Source organism: Narcine bancroftii, chromosome 6 (genome assembly GCF_036971445.1).
Source record: "Narcine bancroftii isolate sNarBan1 chromosome 6, sNarBan1.hap1, whole genome shotgun sequence".
Lineage (NCBI taxonomy): Eukaryota > Metazoa > Chordata > Chondrichthyes > Torpediniformes > Narcinidae > Narcine > Narcine bancroftii.
The window spans coordinates 44492647-44499006 of NC_091474.1; positions in this window are offsets into that span (position 1 = coordinate 44492647).

Consider the following 6360-nt stretch of genomic DNA (forward strand, 5'->3'; position numbering starts at 1 on the left):
TTTTGTCACCTGTCCTGTCTCTCTCCCTAAAAGAAGATCCAATGTTGCACTCTCTCTACTTGGTACACCTATATATTGATTTGAAAAGCTTTTATGAACACATTCGACAAACCCCAAGCCCTATACAGTGTGGGAGCCTGAGTCAATAGGTGGAAAGTTTAAAATCTCCTTCTATCACAACTGTCCTTGCAATGGCCAAGGCAACACACTAATGCCTTGACTGCCTGAGAAGCCTGGAAAAAAAATACAGCACATTGGCCTTCATCAGTCCATATTGAGTACATAAGGTGGGAGGTCCTATTGCAGTTCCATAGGATGGTGGTGAGGCCCCGTTTGGAATATTGTTAGTTTTCATCACCATGTTGTATGTCAGGCTGGAGATGGGTGCAGAGATTTACAATGATGCTAGACTATAAAGCATAGTAGCAGAAGTTGGCCATTTGGCCCATTGACTCTGCTCCACCATTCCATCATGAGCTCCTCCATTCTCTTACTCAGGCCCACTCTGCTTCCATCTCTCCATAACCTTTGATACCCTGACTATTCAGATATCTATCAATCTCTGCCTTAAATACTCAACAACCTGGCTTCCTCAGCCATCCTTGGTAGCAAATTCCAGAGTTTCACCACCTTCTGGCTAAAGATATTTCCCTGCATCTGTTTTAAATGGGAGACCTTCCATTCTGAAGTTGTGCCCTCTTGTCCTAGACTCCCCTACCATGGGAAACAATTTTTCTGCATCTTCTCTGAATCAACATTCAAAATGGTTCTGTGGTCCCCTCTCATTCTTCTGAATTCTAAGGAGTACAGATAAAGAGCCGTCAAGCATTCTGTTCCTTCCAGTAATCATTCTTCTGAATCTTCTCTGCCTCTCCAATGCCAGCACACACTTTCTTAAATAAGAAGCTCAAAACTGTTCTCCAGGTGAGGTCTCACCAGTGCCTTGTAAAGTCTCAACATCTCATCCCTGCCCTTGCATCCTATTCCTCTAGATCTGAACGCCAGCATTATGTTTTCCTTCTAGATACAAAGCCTTTTATTCCACAATTAAATCATTAACATGCAACATGAAAGGCCCTTAGCAAAGACTCCTGCATAACACCACTGCTAACCAGTAACCAACCAGAATAGGATCCCCTTATTCTCACTGTTTCCTGAATGACCAGCTGATGCTCTACCCTTGCTAGTATCTGTCCTGCAATTCCATTTTGTTAAGCAGCATATTGTCAAAAGCCTTTTGTAAGTATAACATCCACTCCATCTCCTTTGTCTAGCCTGCTTGTTGTTTCCTCAACAAATTGCTGTTAAGTTTGTCAGGCAAGATATTCCCTTAAGGACACCATGCTGACTTTGGCCTATTATGTATTTCATCTGTACCCTCGTCCTTGACAATGGATTCTAACAACTTCCCAACCACTGATGTTAGGCTAAACTTCCTTTCTGCTGCCTCTCTTCCTTTTTCCGGTCTTCAGAACCATGACAGAATCAATTGATTATTTGAAGATCGATATTAAGGCTGACACAATCTCAGAACCTGATGATGCATCCTATTTGGTCAGGGTGACTTATCTTCCCTTAAACCTTTCAGTTTCCCAACCACCTTCTCTCTGTAACTGCACTCGCTGCTCTTCCCTGACACTCTTGAAATTTTGATTATGCTGCTAATGTCTTCCACAATGAAGATTGATGCAAAATATTCATTCATCTGCCATTATAATTTTTCCAAGGTCATTTTCTATCAGTCCAGGACTCTGGGGCCTGAGCTATTGGGATAGGTTGAGAAGGTGAGGAGTTTATTTCTTGAAGTTGGAGGGGGTGGGGGTGAACTCTGAGGTGTACAAAATCATGAGAGGAAATGATGTGGTGAACAGAAAGATTGTTTACCCCCAAAGTAGGGGAACTGGTAACCAGAGGATATAGGCTTGAGGTGAGGGGGTGTGTGGGGGAGATTTAACCAGAATTTGAGGGACAACATTTTTACATAGTGATTAGAATGAGCTGCCAGGAGGTGGTTGGGGCAGGTACTATTGCAACGTTTAAGTAAACAATTGGACATGTACATGGATATGGGTTTTGAGGACAGAACCACTATGGATGGGACATTTTGGTCAACTTGGCATAGTCAAGTTTTCGGAAGGGCCTGTTTCCATACTGTGACTCCTACATCCCTCAACACAGATGCCCTATAGAAAATTTCTAGTCCGGATCCATCCCAGCGTGGGTCAGGAACTGATCTGTCCAAGATCACTGAAACTGCAAAGAGCTGTTAACGCAGCTCAGACCATTACACAAACCAACCACCGCGCCCCCCCCCCCCCCACCCTTGACTCCATCTACTGCTGCAGGAAAGCAACCAACATGGTAACAAACTCATCCCACCTGGCCACGCTCTTTTCTCCCAGTCCTGTCAGGAAGAAGGTTTATGGGTATGAAATCCTACACCACCATGGACATCTACTCTCCCATGTCTTCAGGATGAATCATCAGTTTAAAAAAAAATTGCCCTTCCAGATTCTAACTGATCTCTATCTTTAACTCTGCTCTCTGCACTGTGTTTTATTTATCGTAATAAAGTGCACGTTGACTCTCTGGATAGCATGCTCTGTTGTATAGTGGATGTGACAATAAACTTGGTTCAAATGGCATTTTGGGTTTTATTATGAGTTTTGCCACATGAGGACCGATTGAGTAGATAGGACTGTATTCTTTAGAACTTTTTAGAATGAGTGGAGATCTTGTCAAATATTCTGGGAGTCTGTTTCAGAAGAGCTCTCCTGGAGCCAGCAGTTTGAGGCAACTGTGAAGAAGGTACACCAATATCTCTACTTTATCCGGAGTCTGAAGAGATTTGGCATGTAATCGGATGCTTCTATAGGTTGCATCGTGGGCTGGTTTGCAAATGCAACTGCCCAGATACAGAAGGATGTAGAAGGTAGCAAGCATAGGCAAGTCCATCACAGACTCTGACCTCCCAGACACTGAATACATCTAGGAAGGCAGCCTACATCATAAAGGACCCCTTCATTCTGATCACAACCTCTTCTCACTGCCAACTTCAGGCAGAAAGTACAGAAACCTGAAGACCAGCTCCTTTTGGTTCAAGGACTGATTTTTTTTTTTCCCAATGGCTCTCTCCAACACCACAGAGATCTGTCCACAGTATTGAAATGCCAGTTTTCTATCTTGCACTCTCTGTAACTGCAAATATTTATTATTTAACTATCTTTTATATTCATTATCTCATTCTGTATTGGGGAAATTTAATGTATACTGTACTAATGGACCTTTTCTTCATGAAGTACTTCATTGACTGCAGCCAGCAAAAAAATTGGGCTCACATATATTGTACAATATATCTGACAATACATTCCTATCCATGTACCTGTCCAAATGTCTTTTATGCATTTTAATTCCCCCCCCCTCCGCTTCCTCTCATAGGTAGAGCTGAGTCTCCAGCCAGATCAGCCATCATTTTGCCAAATGGCGGAGAGGGTTGACGGGCCAGCTGGCCGACTCCTGCTCCTATGTCTTGTGTTACTCATTCAGTACTCCTACCATTCTCTGCGTGAAATGGGTGCCCCTCAGGACCCCTTTAAATCTTTCTCCTTAAACCTATGCTGTCTAGTTTTGGACTCCCTTACCCCGCAAAAAAAAAAGTGACCACACATGGCAAAATAGAAACCTGTTGAACGGAGCAAGCCTTTTGAATAATCCAGTGGTTCTCAACCTTTTTATTTCCCTTTCACGTACCACCTTAAGTAATCCCTTACTACCCCAGTGCCTTTTGCATAGGATGCCATAGGTGCTCTGGGGTTAGTAAGGGATACCTTAAGGTGATATGTGAGTGGGAAATAAAACGCTGAGAATCACTGGAGTAAACATTCATATTTAACCAATGAGAATTAAATAGCATTTTTTACTATTTCCCAGCATCAGGCCATTGAGAAGTTCGTAGCATCTTTTTGCACTGAATATTTTTCTTTAACTAGTTGAACAAATTTTCTTTTGATTTACAGCATGAAGCTGGGACTGACAAATGTGCATTGATCTAGTCAACAGTGCTAAACACACTGCTGCAATAACCGAGCACACTAATGAGGGAGATGGATTTACAGGCAAAGGCGTTTCATGGTGAAATCTTGCAGCATCCTGAATGTGTAATGCTGGGATTCATTTGGAATTAGTTCCACAGAAGAATATACTCGGCCAAGCCTATTAGGTTTCTCATGTAGCATCATTTCCTAACCCCATCTGATATCGGGGACATGGAGATGCTGGAGATCATTCAGCCCCTGTGCACGGTCTCCACTCAAAGTATCCACTCTCCATTTCCCTCCACTGGCTACTGTGTTCCTGTTCAATCCATCCTGGCTTGCTCTTGTCCTGTAATATTTGATTTCCCTCCCCCCCCCCCCCCTCCCTTGATTCAGTTCTTTCTCCTTTGCCCAGCCTCATCCCAGTAATCCTTGTGAGGCCATTGTCCCATTCGCTTTCCTATACCACTGCAAGTTTTATATTCAGATCAATTGCAGGGTTTATATACAAGCTTCCTGAATCATTTCAACTGTACCCATAACAGAATATAATTGATCCTTTTGAGATCGCCCTCTGTGCTGTCAGGAAGAGACCCCCGCCTATCCTGGAGATTATAAATCTCCTTTCCTGAGCAGAATGTAGGATGGAAAGTTGAGGATTGTTAACTTGTGGTGTGGAATGGTTGACTTTAAGTGTTTTTTGACTGCAATGCCAGGTGCTATGGGAAAACTAGATGCAAAACCTGGTGAACATGCTTTGTCTCATTTTCGTCTGTGGAACAACTTCTATGTAAACTGAGTGGCAGTGCACAAAAGTACTGGAGGAATTCAGCAGGGTCACGCAGCATCCAGTCGACGTTTCGGGCCTGCACTCTTCTTCATGTCTGAAATGTTGGTTACCCTGGACTTCCTATGGATGCTGCATAACCTGCTCAGTTTCTCCAGCACTTTTGTACACTGCACTGGACCCCAGTGTTTGCAGAATTTCTTGTTTACCTGTGGATCTAACAAGCACAGGTAGAATTGCCGATGCACCATCGATTACCGCAAAAGACTGAGGTTGTGAAACCGTTAGGCTTTATTGACTCTAGACTGGAGCAACAACCAGCCTCCAACTGATTCTGTCAAGATTAATGGGGAGCATGCAAGGGGTTATGGGTAGGATCGATCTCAGGAGGCGTGTCCAGCGGCAGTAACCAATCACAGCATAACAGTGGTTTATCACAATTGCATTCAGAAAATGTTCAGATGAATGAGCACATAGGACAGAAGAACAGGTCATTCAGGCCACAATGGCTGTATTGAACATGTTGCCCAAATTAAACTAAATCTCGGACTCTTTCCATATCTCTGCACTCCCTGCATATTTGTGTGTCTACCAATCTGGTATCACATCATCTTCCACGACGACACCTGGCAGGTCATTGCAGGCACCCAGCACTCTGTAGAAAAACACTTGCCCCATGCATCTCCTTTAAACTTTCCCCCTCTCACCTTAAGGTGCATGTTCACTCATATTTAAAATTTTTAGATGGAAAAAAATACTGTCCATCTTATTTATACATCTCATGATTTAAAAAAAATACACCTCTAGCAGATCTCTCCTTGGCTACTGATGCTCCAGAAAAAAACAACCCAAGTTTGCTCAACCTTTCCTTCTAAATTGTGTCCTCTAATCCAGGCCATGTCTCGGCAAATATCTTCTGTACCCAAGCCTTCACTTCCTTCCTGTAATGGGGTGACCAGAATGGCACATGTTGAATAGTGAAGAAGGCTTCTAAGATATCAACAGCATCTGGCAGAATTGGGGAAAGTGGGTCAAGAAATAAAAAATGGAATTCAACTTGGGCAACTGTGAGGTGATGCACTTCAGCAGGTTAAACCAGCACAGGAGTGACCCAGTGAATGGTAGGGCCCTGGGCAGTGTTGCAGGCACATAGTTCCATGAAAGTGGTAATGTAGGTTGACTGGGTGATGAGCACTTGTCTTCGTAGATCAGGGCACTGAGTACAGGTGTAGGGAGTTAAACAGGAAAGTCTGCAGATGCAGGTGTCTAGTGCAATAAACAAAAGTGTTGGAGTAACTTAGCAGGTCTTCACTATGTTATAAGCAGAAAGTGGGCAGTTGCCTAAATAGAAAGGAGTGAAGAAGACAGGGGAAGGAGTACAAGAAGCAAGAGGTTATGGGTGGGAGGGCAGAAGATAAATTTGACAAACGATAGGGGAGAGCATAGGTCTTTGAATGGAGAGCGGGGAGCTGGAGTAAAGGAGACAGTGATAGACAGGGAAGGGCCTTACAGAAACTGGAGTAGTTGATGTCAATGCAG